A 21,032-nucleotide genomic window follows, 5' to 3' on the forward strand; every position below is an offset into this window, starting at 1 on the left:
GGGTTCAGGATGGTTAATTTACAGAATAACAGATAACCTGGAGTGTGTTACAGATTGGAGACTAATCGAGGGATTTAGGATGGTTTATGTACAGAATAACAGATACCCTGGAGTTAGTTACAGCCTGGAATCTAATCGAGTGTTTCAGGGAGTTTTAGATACAGAATAATAGATAGCCCGGAGTGAGTTACAGACTGGAATCTAATCGAGGTGTTCAGGGTCATTTATATACAGAATAACAGATAGCCCGGAGTGAGTTACAGCCTGGAATCTAATCGAGGGATATGTTAAACTTTTTAAATGTGAAATAACTTGTAACTGGGAGTGAGTCACAAAGTATACTATGGGCCAACTGGGTTCAAATCCTGACTCACATCATCATAATGCAGTCACAAACTACACAATTTTACTGACTCCCAAATTTCCTAGTTTGAGGACTATCCTCCTCTTTTTTTCCCCTTTCACTGAAGATATTAATATACCTTTTAAACTGCACTGCCATTCTGGTTAGAGCGCTGCCTATCTCACACTGTCTCATTTATCATCAATCCTGTTGAAATATACTTAAAACAACAGATGCACAAAGTTCCAGAAAGAGTTTTGTTCAATTGCAGGTGCGATATTTTCTTTTATTTGTGGACAACACACAATTTTAACCCACAGAAGGTCAGTGTGGGATTTGAGAAACACTTCATTTTGGGATGAGGCCTAGCCAGGCAGGATTCTGATCCAACGCCGCAAATCTACAATTCAGTGGCTGAGTTCTTTCAGGTTTTGTATATTATGTTTCTCTCATGTATTAGGAGCTTGGAAAGTAAGGCAGACCTTACTGGAATGTCACATTGTCTCTCCACATTCACTGTAAACAGGTTCTGGGATTTGCATTTTAATCACCTTCAAAGAGCTGTCTCCATTTCCTATCTCTGCTAGCATCAATGAATGGAAATGGTTTTTGACACATTGCCCCCTCTCCCATGCTGCAAGTATTCCTGACATTAATCAGTCAGCAGACATTTTAGATTTGTCCACAACCACCATTTTATATCAGCAAAACGACGACATTGAGTTTATAAATAAGGAAAAGCAAGAGAGACTGGCAACATCAATACAGTTCGAAATTATATAAAACATTGACCACGCACACAGAATCACACACAAAGAGACCTACACAGACACACAGAATCACACACACAGATATGCAGACACCTTCCAGAAACTGTCTCCATTTCCAATATTGCACGGGAATTCATGTTATAATGATGCATGCATGCAGGACAGTAAACAGCTTTTGAGACTTTTTCCCATTGTGACAGAAAATCAGCCCCAATCTGAAACTTGGAGATATGTAACAGAACAGAAATGAATCAGCAGCTTTGTGAGTTCCTGCTCCCAATGTAACATTTGACCATTTAGTTTATCTTGTCTTCAGTCTAACATTCAACAAGGATCACTTCACAGATCCGATAACAGATACACAGGAGTGAGTTCCAGACTGGAATCTAATTGAGGGGTTGAGGATTTACATACAGCATAAGAGATACCCAGGAGTGAGGGACAGAGTGGAATCTAATCGAGAGGGTTGAGGTGGTTTACGTACAGAATAACACATGCCAAGTAGTGAGTCACAAAATCGCGGAGTCATACGGTCATAGAGATGTACAGCATGGAAACAGACCCTTTGGTCCAACCCGTCCATGCCGACCAGATATCCTAACCTACTCTGGTCTCTTTTTCAAGCACTTGGCCCAGCTCCCTCCAAATCTTCCCATCATATACCCACTGAGCTGCATTTTAAATGTTGCAATTGTACCAGCCTCCACCATTTCCTCTGACAGTTCATTCCATTCATGTACCACACTCTGAGTGAACAAGTTGCCCCTTAGGTGTCTTTCATATTACCTCTCACACTAAACCTATGCCTTTTAGTTCTGGACTCCCCACCCCAAGGAAAAGACTTTGTCTATTTATCCTATCTATGCCCGTCATGATTTTATAAACCTCGATAAGGTCACCCCTCAGCCTCTGATGCTCCAGGGAAAACAACCCCAGCCTATTCAGCCTCTCCCTGTAGCTCAAATCCTCTAACCCTGGCATCCTCCTTGTAAATCTTTTTAGAACCCTTCCAAGTTTCACAACATCCTTCCAATAGGAAAGAGACCAGAATTGAATGCCATATTCCAACAGTGGCCTAACCCATGTCCAGTCCAGCCACAACATGACCTCTCAATGCCTATAGTCAAAACTCTGACCAATAAAGGAAAGCATACCAAACGCTGCCTTCATTATCTTATCCACCTGCCAATCTACTATCACGGAGCTACGAACCTGCACTTCAAAGTCTCTTTGTTCAGCAACTCTCTCTCGGACCTGACCATTAAGGTATAAGTCTTGCTCAAATTTGCTTTCCCAAAATGCAGCGCCTCGTGTTTATCGAAGTGGAATATAATTGAAGGTTTTGCGGTGTTTTTGAAACATGCCAGTCACACATACATGGAAGTGAGTTACACGTTGGAATCTAATCAAGATGGTCCCGGTGATTCATATAATCCCGACAGTTGGTAAACAGGCCCTTCAGCCCAACAAGACCACACTGACCCACAGAAGAATAACCCACCCAGACCCGTTTACCCACATTTATGCCTGACTAATGCACCTCACCTACACATCCCTGAATACTATTTGCAATTTTAACAGGGTTTGGATTATATGGTTAATATACAGATTAACAGATACCCAGGAGGGTGCTACAGACTGGAATCTAATCAAACGATTGAGGTGGCTAATGTACAGAGTCCCTTAAGATTGGAAGTCAGTTACAGATTGAAATTTTATTAAGGGAAGTCAGGAAGATTATGTGTACAATAACAGATACCCCAGTGTGAGTTAAGACTGGAATCTAATCGAGGGTTTCAGGCTGGTTTATATGCAGAATAACAGGTAGCCCAGAGTGAGTTATAGTCATAGAATCATTGAGATATACAACATGGAAACAGACCCTTCGGTCCAACCTGTCAATGCCGACCAGACATCCCAACCCAATCTAGTTCCACCTGCCAGCACCTGGCCCATGTCCCTCCAAATCCTTCCTATTCATATATTCATAGAAATTCCTCTTAAATGTTGCAATTGTACCAGCCTCCACCACTTCCTCTGGCAGCTCACTCCATACACTCCTTCTGCGTGAAAAAGTTGTCCCTTAGGTCTCTTTCATATCTTTCGCCTCTCAAAATAAACTTATGCCCTCTAGTTCTGGACTCCCTTTTCCCAGGGTAAACCTTGATAAGTTCACCCGTCAACCTCTGACACTCCAGGGAAAACAGCTCCAAACTCTCATTGTAGCTCAAATCCTCCAACCCTGGCAACATCCTTGTAAATCTTTTCTGAACCCTTTCAAGTTTCACAACATCTTTCCGATAGGAAGGAGACCGGAATTGCAGGCAATATTCCAAAATGACCTTACCAATGTCCTGTATAGCCGCAACATGACATCCCAACTCCTGTACTCGATACTCTGACCAATAATAGAAAGCATAACAAACGCCTTCTTCAGTATCCTGTCTACCCGTGACTCACATTCAAGGAACTATGAACCTGCACTCCAAGGTCTGTTTGTGCAACAACACACCCTCCGACCTTACCATTAAATGCAGAAGTCCGGCTAATATTTGCTTTCCCAAAATGCAGCACCTCTCATTTATCTGAATTCAACTCCATCTGTCACTTCTCAGCCCATTGGCCCATCTGGTCCAGATCCTGTTGTAATCTGAGGAAACCCTCTTCGCTGTCCACTACACCTGCAAGTTTGGTGTCATCTGCAAACTTACTAACTCTTACTCTTATGCTCGCATCCAAATCAATTATATAAATGACAAAACGTAGAGGGCCCAACACTGATCCTTGTGGCACTCCACTCGTCACAGGCCTCCAGTCTGAAAAACAACCCTCCACCACCACCCTCTGTCTTCTACCTGTGCGCCAATTATGTATCTAAATGGCTACGTCTCCCTGTATTTCATAAGATTTAACCTGCTAATCAGTCTCCCATGGGGAACCGTGTCGAACGTCTTCCTGAAATTCATATGGATCACATCTACTGCTCTGCCCTCATCAATCTTCTTTGTTACTTCTTTAAAAAAACTCAATCAGGTTTTTGAGACATGATTTCCTACGCACAAAGCCATGTTGACTGTCGCGAATCAGTCCTTGCCTTTCCAACTTCATGTACATCCTCTCCCTCAGGATTCCCTCCAACAACTTGACCACCGCCGAGGTCAGGCTCACAGGTGTATAGTTCCCTGACTTGTCTTTACCACCCTTCTTAAACATTGGCACCACATTTGCCAACCACCAGTCTTCCAGCATCTAACCTGTGACTATCGATGATACAAACATCTCAGCAAGAGGCCCAGCAATCACTTCCCTAGCTTCCCACAGATTTCTCCGATACACCTGATCAGGTCCTGGGGATTTATCCACCTTTAACCATTTCAAGCCATCTAGCACTTCCTCCTCTGTTTATCTGCAACATTTTCCAAGATGTCAACATCGATTTCCCTGCAGTCTATATCTTCCATATCCTCTTCCACAGTAAATACTGATGCAAAATATTCATTTAATATCTCCCCCATTTGCTGTGGCTCCACACAAAGGCCGCCTTGCTGATCTTTGAGGGGCCCTATTCTCTCCTTAGTTACCCTTTGTCTTAATATATTTGTAAAAGCACTTTGGATTCTCCTTAATTCTATTTGCCAAAGCTATCTCATGTCCGCATTTTGCCTTCCTGATTTCCCTCTTAAGTAAACTCCAATTTCCTTTATAGTCTTCTAAGGATTCACTCGATCTATCCTGTCTGTACCTGACATATGCTTCCTTCTGTTTCTGAACGAAACCCTCAGTTTCTTTAGTCAGCCAGCATTCCCTAAAACTACCAGCCTTCCCTTTCAACCCTGACAGGAAGTTACTGCCTGGAATCTAATCGCGGGGTTCAGGGTGGTTTATGTACAGAATAACAGATAGCCCGGAGTGGATATAGCCTGGAATCGAATCGAGGTGTTCAGGGTGGTTCATATACAGGATAACAGAGAGCCTGGAGTGAGTTACAGCCTGGAATCGAATCGAGGGGGTTCAGGGTGGTTTATATACAGAATAACAGATCGCCCGAAGTGGGTTACAGCCTTGAATCTAATTGTGGGTTTCAGGGTGGTTTATATACAGAATAGCAGACATCCTGGAGTGAGTTACAGCCTGCTATCTAATCGAGGGTTTCACGGTGGTTTATGTACTGAATAACAGATATTCCGGGGTATGTTACTACCTGGAATCGAATTGAGGGGTTCAGGGTGGTTTATATGCAGAATAACGGATAAACCGGAGTGAGTTACAGCCTGGAATCGAATCGAGGTGTTCAGGATGGGTTATATGCAGAAATACAGATAGCCCATTGTGAGTTACGGCCTGCAATCTAATCGAGGTGTTCAAGGAGGTTAGTATACAGAATAACAGATAGCCCGGGGTGTGTAACTGCATGGAATCTAATCAATGTCTGTTCAATTCAAGATAGGACGAGTTTTGCTGATTCGAAAGTACAGCCACAGATGCCAGCTAAAGGTCAGACTGTTCCAAATGTAACAATGAGCTGGGAAATGGAAGCGTGAGTTTTGGTTGCTGTTTTGACAGCAATTCAAATACAAACAAAGACTTTAAATAATGCTTAGAATATCCGACACCACTGGAATTTGAATATTATTGTTCGTACACGTGGAAATCAACCAAATTACGAGAATGATTGTATCATGGGAAGTAAATAAACCTAGCATTTTGAAAATAGAGGGAGAGCCGCTGCCATCCAACAGCAGAGTAACTGCTCAAAGAGTGAACACAGCGGGGAAGATAGAGACTGTGTGGTCTTGAGATTGTAACGTTTAATATATGGGTTGTTGGAACAGCATATGTTTTACAGAGTTGGAGTCAGATCAGAAGTAGCTAAGAAAAGAGGGGCTTGTATTTGTGAATAGTTTTTGTTTAGTGTTCGCTATTAAAGTTAAGAAACTAACTTGATAAGTTTTGTTGAAATAGTGGAATGTAGGAGATCTGTGTCACTCTTATGTTAACAGATTAGGATGTGAGGCGAGCTTTTCTGGGTGTTTGGGTTTAATTAACAAAGGGGTTCAACTCCACCTTGTAAAGGTCCATTCACACTAACCCCAGTTCCCTGCAGTTGGCCCATATCCTTCTAGTCCTTTCCTCTCCACATATTTATCCAAATGCTTTTGAAATGTTATTCATACACCCCCCTCAGCCACATCTTCTGGCAGCTCATCCACGTACCAGCCATTTATGTAAATAAGTGGTACCTCAGATTCCCTTTTATTCCTTCCCCTTTAACCTTAAACTGGACCCCTCTCGTCCTCGATTCTCTAAACTTTGGAAAATATTGAAAGCATTCACCCTATCTGTATCCCTCATGATCTTATACAGCTCTAAAAGGTCCCCCCTCAGTCTCCTACAGGTCCTAGCTTGTCCAAACTCTCCCTATAACTCAGACCATTGGGTCCTGGCAATGTCCTTGTAAATTTATTCTGCACTCTTTCTGATTTCATTATATCCTCCCTATAACAATTTGACAAAACTGAACACAATACTCCAAGTGCGGCCTTACCAAAGTCCTGTGTAACGGCAGCATAAATTCCCAACCTCTACACTCAATGTGCTGCCTGATGAAGGCCAGTGTGCCAAAATACTTCTTCACTGCCCTGCCTGCCTGTGACTCCACTCTCAGGGAACCGTGCACTTGAATTCCAAGGTCTCTCTGCTCACTATACCCCTAAAGGCCCGCCACCCACCATGAAACTCCTACCTTGATTTGAGATTCCAAAATGCAAGACCTCACACATCTATATTAAATTCCATTTGACATTTCTCAGCCCACTTGCCTACCTGATTAAGGTCCTGCTCCAATTGCTGATAAACGTCCTCACTGATCATGCTCCCAATTATTTTAGTGTCATCTGCAAACTTACTCACCATGCCTTGTGCATTCTCAACCAAATCATGGATAACAAACACCTATGGACCAATCACAAGTCCAACAAGCCTCCTTCCACTAAACCCTCTGCTTCCTTTCAACAAGACAACTGTGTATCCAATTGGTCAGTTCCCCCAGTATTCTACGTGATGGAACCTTCCAGATCAGCTTGCCATTGGAAACTTGTCAAAGGCCTTTCTGAAATCCATAGAGACTACGTTTACCACTCTGCCCTCATCAACATTCTTGGTCACTTCACCGAAGGACTCTAAGACATTTGGGAGCATGATCTCCCACTCACAAGTCTATGCTGACTGCTCCAAATCAAACCCTGTGTAAGTAATGGGTGCCGTCAATCGTTGCTATCCTTCATTGTCAGATGATTCGAGTACATAAGTAAAGCCATCTTCCTGCCGTTGTAAAGCCTTGCTAACAGTTCATTTGGGGCACTCTGTACAGATATGATCTCCTTTGTAAGGAATGATCTCCTTACCACAGACACGGGTGATGGTAACATGAGGATAGAGTGAATAAGCTGAGTGTTTAATCTGTAGAGCTGTGAGAGACGAGGAAATGGTGATGCTGAAACACGAGGAGTGGCAGCGATCACTTATTTCCAAAACAGACGTTGACAGGGAGAGAAATTCCATACTTTACCCAGGATTAATTAGTTTCATTTATTGTCACGTGTATCTCAGTACAGGGAAACACTTTGTGAATGAGCAGTGGAGGAAGATCATAGTAAGCATGGCCAGACAGATCATAGGGTGGAAATAGACTTGGACAGAGTAAGGCACACAGGTTACACTGAACAGGACATGCATTAGAAAAGGCCAACATGAACAAGATCACCATTATTTGAACTTAGAGAGTCCATTCATCAGTCTAACCTGACTTTCTTAATAGTTTATATGCCTAAATTAACTCTCCCCATATTATTGTGCAGTCGGCGATGAACCCTGTACTGAACGTCAGGTTATTCACAATCCCCAACAGCAGACAAAATACCTTCCATCTGAAACATCAGCTTCCACCCTACATAGGGAACACCAGGCTGTCTTCTCGGAGATGGAAGGTGCCTTCTTGAGACTTCACACAAGACATATGGCTTCCCTGCTCACCACTAGAAAACCACGTTAAAGTCCCACATGTGTCTCATGAGCAACATAACCACGAGGAACAACGTGGAGCAGTCTGTCTATGCAGCTTGTGCCCCACATGGTCATCCTGTTAGAGCATCAATTCGGAGACACTTAAGACTGCCGATGGTGGAGATCAGAGTAGAGCATCAATTGCTGGAAAAGCAGAGGGGGTCCTGCAGTATCCTTGAAGCAGGCGAATCGACGTATTGGACATGAGACATTCATCAGGAATCAGCATCAATTACCTCATTCTGCCCCCTTTATAGTGCATTAAGGTGGGAATGGCGTCCTACTGTTCCTGTGTAAGTGATTCAAGGGACTGACTGGTTTCTTCCTCGTCCAATTGGACAGGGCCAAGGGCCTGACTGGGTTGCCCTTGGTTCCTGTTCTGACAGCTCGATATACTGACAAGTGTGATGGTCCGGCAGCTTTAAGAGGTTATTTTGTCCTGGTTTCTTTTATGAGAGAGATTGACCGATCGTTACCAAGCTGGATAGCTAAGACCACTGAGTAAACGGCTAGGGAGGCCTTAGGTTAATGTTAATGCAGCCTGAATGGGTGTGGCCAGCTCTCACATATTAGGATCACTGGGTTTTGGTTTCTCAGTAACATCAGAAACTATTGGGGTCTCCACAGAGTTGGAAGCTTCAGTGGATGTCTCCTGGTTGCTACTCTCTCTGAATTTTCCCTTGATGATGTTTTTAATTACTGGATTGGAGAAATATTTGTGACATTCTGTGTCTGAATATTCCTTTTTGTCAGGTGTCGTGTTTATGGGATTTCCATATTTTGGAACAGTTAATTAGTAATAGTTCCTGGATCAATTATTCTGTTAAGCTCTCCAATAGAATTATGTTATTCTAAATTCCTCTTTCTGTGGTCTTATTTCTTCTTTTGTGTTGAAATAAATGGTGTTTTACTTACCATTAGTAGTTTGACCAGTCACATTGCATCTGGAACAGAAACGTTGCATCTCCTTTAAAATAAGTAAACATAAATGTGTAGGCTGTTGCCGTCAAATATTTTCAAGGGTCTCAGGTGTGGTCCATCACACTAGAGTCCTGCTCATATTCCCGTGAAACCAGCGTTAGGTGCTGAATGAACTCTTATTTTACTGTGGCAATGTGCAGTGTGAGGCAGTGCTGTTGCATGAATGTGACGGACTCTTTAACAGCACAAGCCTGAATGGAGCCTGGGTCTTGCTGCACATGGACACAGACTAGTTCAGGAGCTGACAAAACGTTCTGAACATTGTGGAATCTTCAGCGACCATCCCCACTTCTGTTCTTATGATGGGGAGACATTGATGAAGCAGCTAAAGATGTTTGTGAAGACGAAGCTACCCTCAGGATCTCGCACAGAGGTAACCCAGGACTAAGATGATGAATATCTTTCTTTGTGCCATGAGCGACTCCAAACACTGGAGAGTTTTTTCTGATTCCCATTATGTCCAGCTCCTTGATGTCAACTGAAGTCAACTATTGTCTTGATATCAGGGCCAGTCATTTTTACCTGAACCCTTGTCTCAACCTCTTTTGTTCGCATCAATAAGCCACGATATAGGAGCAGCAAGTGTTTTGTTCAAACAGGTGGTATTGAATGTCAGGATTTGTCTTCTCAAGAGTGTTCAGGGAGCTAGATGACTGAAAGTATATGAAGATGAATTAGATGGATATTGATCTGTCAGAGAGTTGAGGGCTATGAAGAATTGGGTATGAAAGAGGATTTCAGGCCAGGAGCAGATCAGCCATGATCTTTGTGATGGGCAAGGCAGGTTTGGGGAGTGAACGACATGCCCCTGTTTCTGATGTTCTCACATTCTGTTATTGGAAAGTTAGTGGCTGTTATTTTTATGAATGTTATGTTATTGCATAATGCAGTCAGGGAGACCAGATGATTTTGTGAGCCTTCTCTGGGTGAGGTATGTGGGCTGTATTCACAGTGAATCTGGGTCTACAACATGACCAACAAATGGAGCACAAGCTGCAGATAGGGGAAGCTTTCTAAAGAGAGATGACGGGCCTCTTTCACACCCAGCCTGGATTTTCCAATTACATTTCCCAAACTCAAAGTGCGTGTGAAAGTCTTGAGGGACTGAATGGTCTCCTGTTTCTGTGCACCCGGTTATAGGAGTAAGTGGCCTCCAACTGTTCTTGTCTAGCAGGTATGAGGGGCTGACTGCAACACAGGAACATGGGACTGAGGAGCAGAAGTGGGTCATTAAATACTTTGCGCCTTCTCCACCTGGCAGTAAGATTATGGCTGATCAGGTTGTGGACTCAGCCCCACTTTCCTGTCTGTATCCCATTATCCGTGACTCACTACTTTGTCAAATATTTAACTAATGCAGCTTTCAATCAATGTAAACATAGAGGCACTATAAACTTCCAGGGAAGAGAAGTACGCCTTGAAAGGCCCTTACAGAATTTTTCATCATCCCTCTTATAGAACCAGAGTGTCATGCAGAACGAAAGCAGACCCGTTAGTCCAATCTGTTCACTCCGATCAGATATCAAATCTGATCTAGTCTCATTTGCCAGCAGTTGGCCAATATCCATACCTCTTTCAGATACTTTTATATGTGCGATTGTAACCGCCTTCAGCACTTCCTCTGACAGCACTTTCTGTACACACACCACTCTCTGTGTGAAACATTTACCTTCAGGTCCCTTCTAAATCAATCCCCCTCGCCTTCAGCCTATGCCCTCTTGTTCTGGAGTCCCCTATCCTGGAGAGCAGAACGTGGCTCTTCAGAATATCCATGCCCATGATGGTTTTATAAACCTCGAAAATGTCACCCTTCAGCCTCTGACACTCCAAGGGGAAACACCTCAACCTAATCAACCTCTCCTGACAGCTCAAACTTCCAGTCCTGGAACATCCGTGTAAAGCATTTCTGCAAAAAACTGAATTGTACGCAGTATTCTTAAAGTGGCCTCACCAACTCCCTGTACAGATACAACATACCACCACAACTCCTATATTCAATGCTCTGACTGATTAAGGCAAATGTGCTAAATGTGTTCTGCACCACACTGTCTACCTGCGACTCCACTTTCAACGAACAATGCATCTGCAGCCCTATGCCCCTTTGTTTCAGCACATGTTCCAGGACCTGATCATGAATTGTATAATGTCTATCCTGATTTGCCTTACCAAAATACAGAGTTTCATATTTAACTAAATTAAACTTCATCTGTTACTCCTTGCCTCTTTGCCCCATCTAATTGCGGTCTTGTTGTACTCTGAGATAATCTACTACACCACCTTTCTGATGTCATGTATATATTTACTAACTATTACCCCTATATTCACATCTAAATCCTTTACATAAATGATGAAATGCAGTGAACTCAGTACTGATTCTTACAGCACACTGCTGCTCACAAGCCTCCAGTCTGAAAAATATCCCTCTTCCTTCAAGCTTCTTCTGTATCTTATGTGACTGAAACTTACTAATCTGTCTACCAATCAGTATGAAATACTAGCTATGAAGATAGGCTGAGTAGGTTAGATTTATTTTCACTAGATAAAAGGAGATTGAGTGGGGACCTGATTAAGGTTTGCAAAATCATGAAGGTTATAGGCAGGGTGGATAGAGACAAGCTTTTTCCCAGGTTGAAGGATTCAATAACGAGAGGTCGTGCTTTCAAAGTAAGAGGTGGAAAGTTTAAGGGGGATACACGCGAAAAGTACTTCACACAGAGGGTGGTGGGCATTTGGAACGCGTTGCTAGCAGGGGTGGTAGAGACACGTTAGATTCATTTAAGATGTGTCTGGACAGATGCATGAGTAGGTGGGGAGCAGACGAAGTCAGATGCTTAGGAATTGACTGACAGATTTAGACAGTAAATATGGATCGGTTCAGGCTTGGAGAGCGAAGGGCCTGTTCTTTGCTGTAAATTTTCTTTGGTCTTTGTTCTTTAAAAGAACACCTTGCTGAAGTCCATATAGACAATGTCTACCAAACTGCCTCCATCAATATTCTTTGTCACCTCTTCAAAAACTCACACAAATTAATGAGACATGATTTCCCATGCAGAAAGCTACATTGTCTACTCCGATCAGCTCTTGCCTTCCCAAATATATGTAAATCGTCTCCCTCAGAATCCCCTCCAACAACTTACCCACCACTGACATCAGGGTCAGCGGTCTATAGTTCCCCGGCTTTTGGGGTCACTGTTTGCTTTTCTTATCCCACTCCTCCACTGCTCACAAAAAAATGTTAAATGTCACCGGGTTGGTGATATGGCCGATCATATCGGTCTCAGACTGGGTCAGGGTCAGTTTTAGGAACAAGTCAGGCTAGTTTCTTTAATCTGCTAAAACAACATGTTTATGATCCAGAATATGTTGGAAAGATGAATGGTAAACTGTTTGGGTATTGCAATTATATAATCAATATTTCCCTTTCTAAAAATGCTGAGACACACACACACACACACACACACACACACACACACACACACACACACACACACACACACACACACACTCACACACACACACACACACACACACACACACTCACACACACACACACACACACACACACACACACACACACTCACACACACACACACTCACACACACACACACACACACACACACACACTCACACACACACACACACACACACACACACACACACACTCACACACGCACACACACACACACACACACACACACACACAGACACACAGACACACACACACACACACACACACACACACACACACACACACAGACACACACACACACACACACACACACACACACACACACACACACAGACACACACACTCACACACACACACACACACACACACACACACACACACACACACACACACAGACACACACACTCACACACACACACACACACACACACACACACACAGACACACACACTCACACACACACACACACACACACACACACACACAGACACACACACACACACACACACACGCACACACACACAAAATCTCTGCAACTTTAACTTTAAAGAACTTGGTGCAAATATTATTGGAACTCATGACAAAGGAAAAATTGTGAGATTGTCCAAAACGTTATTCTGCTTCTGAAGATATTGTACTCACACAGCTGTTGCAATGGAATTTCATCCTGGGAGGGTTTGGATTTGGCTGAATTCCCTTTGCTCTAGGCAGTGAGTAGTTTCCAAAGAATTCGGGTTAGGGATCATCCAAAGGGTAGCACGGTGGCTCGCACTGCTGCCTCAAAGAACCAGGGACTTGGGGTCGATTGCAGCCTTGATGACTGTCTGTGTGGATTTGGCACATTCTCCACTTTCCTGTGTGAGCTTCTAATGGGTGATCCAGTTTCCTATTACAAACTGTGTAGGTTCGGTGGATTGGTCATGCTAAATTGTCTGCAGTGTTCGGGGATTTCCAGGTTATGTGCAATAGTCAGGGGTAAATATAGATAAGTGGTTTGGGAATGTTGATATGGACTTATTGGGTCGAAGGGCCTGTTTCAACACTGCAGGGATTCCATAAAAATAAGAAAGGTAACGATAACTGTAGAAGTTTTTTTTTAGCTCGCACGCATTGCTGTGATGAGGAACAATGAAGGTGAGAGAGTGCAATAGGCCACTCCTTCTCAGGCAGATTACATTTTCTCCCTCTCTGAGTTGAATCACACAGTAATGTCACCCTCTAGCAAACTGGACCATGTGAGGTCTCCATGTACATTGTCCAAACTATGTTTCCATCACATTCCCTGTTCCATGTAGGTGCATTATTGCTGCTGTCATACTTAGAGCAATACCCTTCGCAGAAAATGGTCTCGGTCAATTTGAATGTATGTTTATATATCCCTGCGTCATTAAAAAATAAAAATGTTTGATTTATTCAGAGTACCTGTGTTAAACTGAATGCATTTTTTAAAGAAATACAGAAATTGCTGGAAAAGCTTGCCAGGTCTCTCAGTATCCAGATGCTGTTGTTGTACCAGGCTCCATCACTTCCTGTGGCAGCTCATTCCATTCGCACACCACCCTCTGTGAAATGGTGCCCTTAAGGCCTCCTCAAAACCTTTCCCCTCTCACTTTCCATAAATGTCCTCTACTTTTGGACGTCCCTAACCTGAGGAAAAACCCCTGACTACTCACCCTATCCATGACCATTCTGATATAATAAACCTTTACTGCTGCGAAATGTGACTCCAATCAACACGAATGGCTGAACTTTCACTCATCCTGGGCCTAAATTCTGAAATGCAATACTGACACCTCTTCCTTCTCCATCAAGTCACAATTCTAAATCCATTTTAGTTTGTTCAGATGTATCCTGAGACACTTCTGTGGGCTTTATGCCTGGATCTTTGTGCCCGGAGGGAGGGATACTAGCATCACTCAGCAATACCCATAAAGCTGTAACAGTATTCTCCTGTGTGTTTGTTCATCAGCCTGTTCTGACATGCTGGGACATACCTCTGCAACAGTCAGGACTTGAATGCAGGCCTTCTAGCCCAGAGCTAGGAACACTAATACACAATTTCAGGAATTGAAATCAAATCCAGAGCACTGGCTCAGGGGCAGGGACACTACCCACCACACTACCATACCCAGATTTTGGGTCATATTTTAGTGCCCACTTTCAGCTTGGTGTGGATTTATTATAATCAGGTTCCCATTACTGAAGTACACAAAACACTTTGTATTGTTCAGCAAATTCACGATATTTGTCCCAACTGTAGGATATTGAGTGTACGTGCTGTGCCATCGAAATTAACTATAAAAATCTTTAATTGCTATTATCTGTAGTCTACAATGTTAGGGAAAGAAGTCCTGCAGACACACTCTGCCCAATGAAGGGTCTCAAATAGATATTTATTACTGAACACCAGAGACGAAGGAAGAGCTTAATATCTGACCCGAAAACACCGATCAATCTTACCGAACTCTCATGTGCGACTCCCCTTTTCCTCAAACCATGAAATGACACCAGGCCGCTGATTACTGTCCAGCCTCGCCTCCCCACTGATTGTGTCTGCAATCTGTCCCTCCTCCCCCAAACCACACAAGGCAACCCAAGCTCAGGTTCTTTGTGAAAAACAAGGCCGGAGTGTGTAGGCATCCTGGAGACGAATGGGCGTATTAAAATTGAAGGGGGAGGGTGAGGTGACAGTAACATCACACACTGGGCTGAGGGGTGGCTGATGGAGTTTAGTTTGGATTAATGCGAGGTATTGGGTTTGGTAAATCAAACAACAGCAGGACCGAAACAATTAAAAGTAGAGCCTTTGGCAGTGCTGTATAACAGAGACCTAGGCCGTCAGGTTTAATTCTTTAAAATTTGCATTTCATATAGATAGTGTGGTTAAGAAGGTGTTTAACACGCATATCTTCATAGGACAGACCTTTGAGTATCGGAATTGGGATGTCATGTTGTGGTTATACAGGACATTGGTGAGACCTCTTCTGGAATACTGCGTCCAGTCTGGTCATCCTGCCCGCTCATTCCATAGGCACACCACCCTCTGGGTGAAAAAGCTGCCCGTTAGGTCACTTGTAAATGTTTTCCCTCTCACCTTAAGCATATGTCTTCTTCCCCGTACCCTTAGAAAATACCTTGACTCTTCACTTTGATATTAATGACGTTGATATTATTAGCTGGAGAAGATTGAGAAGAGATTAACCTGGATGTTGCTGAGAAAAGAGGGAGTGAGCTATAAGAAGACGCTGGGTCGGCTGGGACTTTTTTCACCGAAGAATATGTAATTAAGCAGTAACTCTACAGAGGTTTATAAAATAATGAGGGGTACAGAGAAGCTGAAGGACTGATGTCTTTTCTCTAGAGTTGAGGATTCAAAACTGAGGGATTTTTAAGCTGCGAGAGAAAAAGTTTTACGAAAGTCATGAGAGGTAATTATGTTAGACAGAAGCTGGCTTGTGTGTGGAATGAACTTCCAGAGGAAGTGGTGAGTCAGGGACAGTTACAATGTTTAAAGGACATTTAGATCAGTCCAAGGATAAGACATCAGTTTGGATGGTGCTGTGAGCAGCTGCCCTCTCCCTCCCCCTCTCTGAATGAATCCCTGTTGGTTTTCACCCTCTGCCAATGCCTGTGCAGTGGCGTCTGAGGCCAGAAGAGGGTGGCATTGCATCACTTTAAGCACCACAGAGACTGCCAGACCTGCCCCACAAAAAGACACACAGATACACACACGGGAATTGTCAGGGCGCGGCGTGAAGCTCATCTGGTTACTTAAATGAAACGTAAAGAAATGTTCAATTCGCCTCGTAATCTGTTAAAATATGAGCGACAGCTCTGCCAAATTCGACTGTCTAAATAAAAAAACATCAATTTATTTTTTTCACTCTGAAAGTGAACATTTTACATCGAATCTGCACAACGCTCGGACCCTCTTTCTCTTAACTGCTTATTATCCGACTCTAGCTCTATAGCAATATACTGTGTCTGGGTCTGCCATCTTCTCGCATCACAGGTGCTTGTAAGCTCTCAGTTCAGAACAGCATTCCTTCTCTCTTAAAGGTACAGTACACACTTTCAACTACATCACATTATACCCTGATGAATATTGATAAGTGAGACCTATCCTGATTTATTTTGCTCTGTGATTTGTCAATATTTCATTTGCTCTGTCTGGTGTGTGTGAGGACAATTGTTGCTCCATTGACAGCATATTCGACTCTGTCCATAGGAATGTATCAGTATTTCACTTGCTCACACTCGTGTGTGGGGGCAGGATTTCAGTTGTTTCATGAGGACTGTGATGCTATAACAATCTCAATGGTTGTAGATGGCACCGAACCTGGAAGAACTCTGAAGTCTATGGAGGAGAGTGTGGTACTCGAACAGGACAATCACACGTTGATGTAGTGTTCAGGTTTATGGCAGATGGGGATCAATGCAGAGCAGTTTGAGGTGATACACTTTGGTAGGAAAGACAATGAAAGACAGTTTAAAACAGGCTGTGCCATTATTAAGAGGGTGCAGGAGCAGAGGGCGCTGGGTGTATATGAGCACAGATTGTTGAAGATGTCAGGACAAGTGGGGAGTGCAGTAACTATCACAGATTAGTTTCTGTATCTGAGCAGTTTACAGGAGGAGGCGTAGGAGGGAGACTCCGTGCTCCCTTCCTGGGAGGTGGGGGTGTCGATGTGTTGTGAGACCACCCTCCTGCCCACCGGGACTGTGGGGATTCCATTTGTACCAGCTCGACACAAAAGGGAGATGGCATCAGGGCCATGACTTCTAAGTTGTGCCTGGGGGAAACGGAGCCGACAATGGGTTTAAAGTGAGAATTGTCCTTCACTGAACATTGCTCCTTACTCAGTCGGTGGGACATGGATGTTCCAGAATCTCCACACGAAGCATCCCGGCCATCTCCGGCTCCTACCAGGGTCGTCCCCATGTGGCGGGGGGGGGGGGGGGGGGTGTTCAGGGAACGGATATCGGGCACTCCACCAACCACCTTGGCCCTTTCTGTCCTATTGCAGTCTGTTTCTCCTGGAATGGGAGAAGGGGAGGGAGGGAGTGAGGGTGGAAGTGGGTGGTCCTGCTGTTAGTGTTATTGTAGGTGGGGGACATGGGCATGGTGAGGTGTCCGGACGGAGTCAGTCCACAGTGTTGTATCGATGCAGTGTTATTAGTGTGGGGGTGAAATGGAGGGGGGAGAGAGAGAGAGAGAGAGAGCGAGTCAGAGAGAGACAGAGAGAGAGAGAGAGAGAGAGAGAGAAGGTGCTGCATGCGGCAGTGAGTAGTGGACCATGAACATTTTTCGGGATCGGTGCTATAACAGATGTACAGTGAGTCTGAGGGAGCAGAGAAAATACGGTGACACTTATCCTGACAGAGCGGGAAAGGTTATTGATGCTTGTCCCGTGTTGCTGGACATTTCTTCAGACTGCAGATACTCCACTGAGCTGGGTGGGGAGCTCAGACCATGCTCAGTGGGCCTGGTGGTGTCGCCCCCTCTGGGAAGAGAATGGGCCCCCTCTGTACCAGTCCATCCACCAGGACCTCCGTGTCCCTGTTGACAAACCGTGGTGTATTTGTCACTTATTCCCCATGCTTGGGGTAAACTATGGAGGGCAGCTCCAAGCTGAGAAAGCTCAATCGTGTGCCTATTCGGCTTTTAAAGATGACATCAGTGTCAGGGATCCCGGAATATCCAGGGGCATCTGGGTGATGGTGTGTACCTCCAGCCATGAAGGACTCTATTTACAAAACTGTAGAACAAATGCTGATCCAAAACTCTCCATCATCTGACCTCACACCAAGATCACTTTTTCCCATCTTTCCTGGGAAGACAGGCTCATGTTACTGGATGCTATCGAAGTGCCTACATTTCAGCATTCTACAATCTGGGAACACATCCTTCCATGACACTGTCCCTTAGTCTCCACCTCTCTGTCTATTTCCCAAACCCCTCCCAAGTGGTGGTATTTAAACTGATTCCCCCGCCATCTCTCTCTGGCAGTGATGTTCACACCCATAGCACGCCCTTGACATGGCACAATGGAGACATCGAGCTGTAAATGGGTGGGAGCTGCATAACCTGTCACTTCCAGCATGAGCTGCAAGTTTACCCACGCTGGGCAAGGATCTAACACAGTGTTCCTGAGCAATGCACGGTGGTGGTGTACACAGTCCTACAAGCTGGGAGTGTAACTGCTCCTGGGTTACAGATCAATGCAATGGGGTGGGGTACACAATCCTACATGCTGGGAGGGTAACTGCTCCTGGGTTCCAGATCAATGCACTGGGGTGGTGTACATAGTCCTACATGCTGGGAGTGTAACTGCTCCTGGGTTACAGATCAATACACTGGGGTGGTGTACACAGTCCTACATGTTGGGAGGGTAACTGCTCCTGGGTTACAGATCAATGCACCGGGGTGCTGTAAACAGTCCTACATGCTGGTAGGTTAACTGCTCCTGGGTTACAGATCAATGCACCGAGGTGCTATAAACAGTCCTGCATGCCAGAAGGGTAACTGCTCTTGGTTTGCAAATTTATTCACGGGTGATCACTGCACAGATCGCTGTGCTGGTCAGTCATTCGCTTTGAGGTTTGTAGATACTGCAATGATGTGGTCGGTGCAGCTCCCCATTCTGGATGGATATTTGTTTCAGGTTCACAAATTAGTGCCCTGCTGTAGTCTGCATAACTCCCAGTGCTGGAGAGATATCTAGTCCGGGTTTATAGATCAATGCACTGCTGTGGTCTGCACAGCTCTCGGTGCTGGGCAGATATATGGTCTGGGTTTATAGATCAATGCACTGCTGTGGTCTGCACAGTGTTCCACTCTGGACAGATTGCTAGATTGTACTGAGCAGTACATTAGCCTGGACTACACAGTGTTCCAAGGTGAACAGATATCTCCACTGGGTTTATGGTGTCTAGGCTGGTTCTGTGAGGTGGATTGAGAATGTAGTATATCTCACCATTTCAGCTGATCGGGGGATCTCATTCCTGTGATTGGACCCTCCGTCTCTCATCCCATTAATGTTACAGTGTGCCCAAGCACAGTACATCATTTTGGTGGGGTGGGTAACGGGGGAAATGTCATGGACACGTCAAGGGGTTCCCCGGAATGCTCTGTTCCCAACATTCTATAACTGACATTCCCCGGAACGTTCTGTTCCTGAAATTCTATAACTGACATTCCCTGGAACGTTCGGTCCACGACATTCTATAACTGACATTGCCCGGAACGTTCTGTCCCTGACATTCTATAACTGACATTCCCCGGAACGTTCTGTCCCCGACATTCAATAACTGACATTCCCCGGAACGTTCTGTCCCTGACATTGTTTGTGAACGGCCAGACGTCAGTGAATTGAACAAACGATAAGATGCCGAGGGAACAGATCCCGTTCCAGGGAGAAGAGACACTGTTCCGAAGGCCCCTCAGGCAGTTAAAAGGGTGAATATGTTTTCCCTAAGTTTACATTTCTTCACGACACAAGATCGACCACAAATTAGAACAAAATACATGAATTCCCAAACTCCGCTTGTCTTCAGGAAACTGGGAGAGAATCCTTCAGGACAGCAACGTTCCCACCCTCCGTATGAGGAACTGGGAAGGAGTGACCTGTGTCTGCTCTCGAGTGATCGAGTGTGTGGGAATGTTCTAGAAAACATCTGTCCTTATGGATGTGTCTCTGTGTGTTTGGGGAGGGAGGGTTCTTGTTGTTTATGTCACATTTTTCTCAGGAATTCCGACCTTCCCATTTGTAATTCCAGTTCCAATTATTTTAATAAATCCCTGAATACAGTGGCACATTTGAAAATCTCACTGGGTCCCCAATCAAACGGGTCCCTTTCCCTCCAGGCTGATGGATAATGGGTTTGTTTTCCTTCCTCACAGTTAACGTAGTGACCATCTACGTCCTGCTTTATAAAGATTGTGGATTGTCTCCATGTGTCAGACGTTACCTGGGGGCCATGGCAGCGGCGGATCTCCTGGTCATTATCCTCGACGTGATCCTGAGACACATTCCCATTGTTTATGATGAACAGTTTTATTTCCTGAAGAACTCCGTCCCCGTGTGTAATATCCACGCCGTCCTGGTTTATGCAGCCACTGACTGCTCTGTCTGGTTCACCGTCACTTTCACCATTGATCGGTTTGTGGCCATTTGTTGCCAGAAGCTGAAAAGTAAATATTGCAGTGAGAAAACGGCGGCTGTGGTTCTGGGAGCAGTGACTGTGCTGAGCTGTTTAAAGAACATTTCCTGGTATTTTATGCTCAAGGCTCGGTATTGGCTGGTGAACGGCCCCTGGTTTTGTGATGTAACAGACGCTGTTGCATCCTCCAAAGTCTGGGTCACAATCGAGTTCCTCCACCACATTCTAACCCCGTGTGTCCCA

Source organism: Chiloscyllium punctatum, chromosome 33 (assembly GCF_047496795.1).
Source record: "Chiloscyllium punctatum isolate Juve2018m chromosome 33, sChiPun1.3, whole genome shotgun sequence".
In the NCBI taxonomy this organism is placed as follows: Eukaryota; Metazoa; Chordata; class Chondrichthyes; order Orectolobiformes; family Hemiscylliidae; genus Chiloscyllium; species Chiloscyllium punctatum.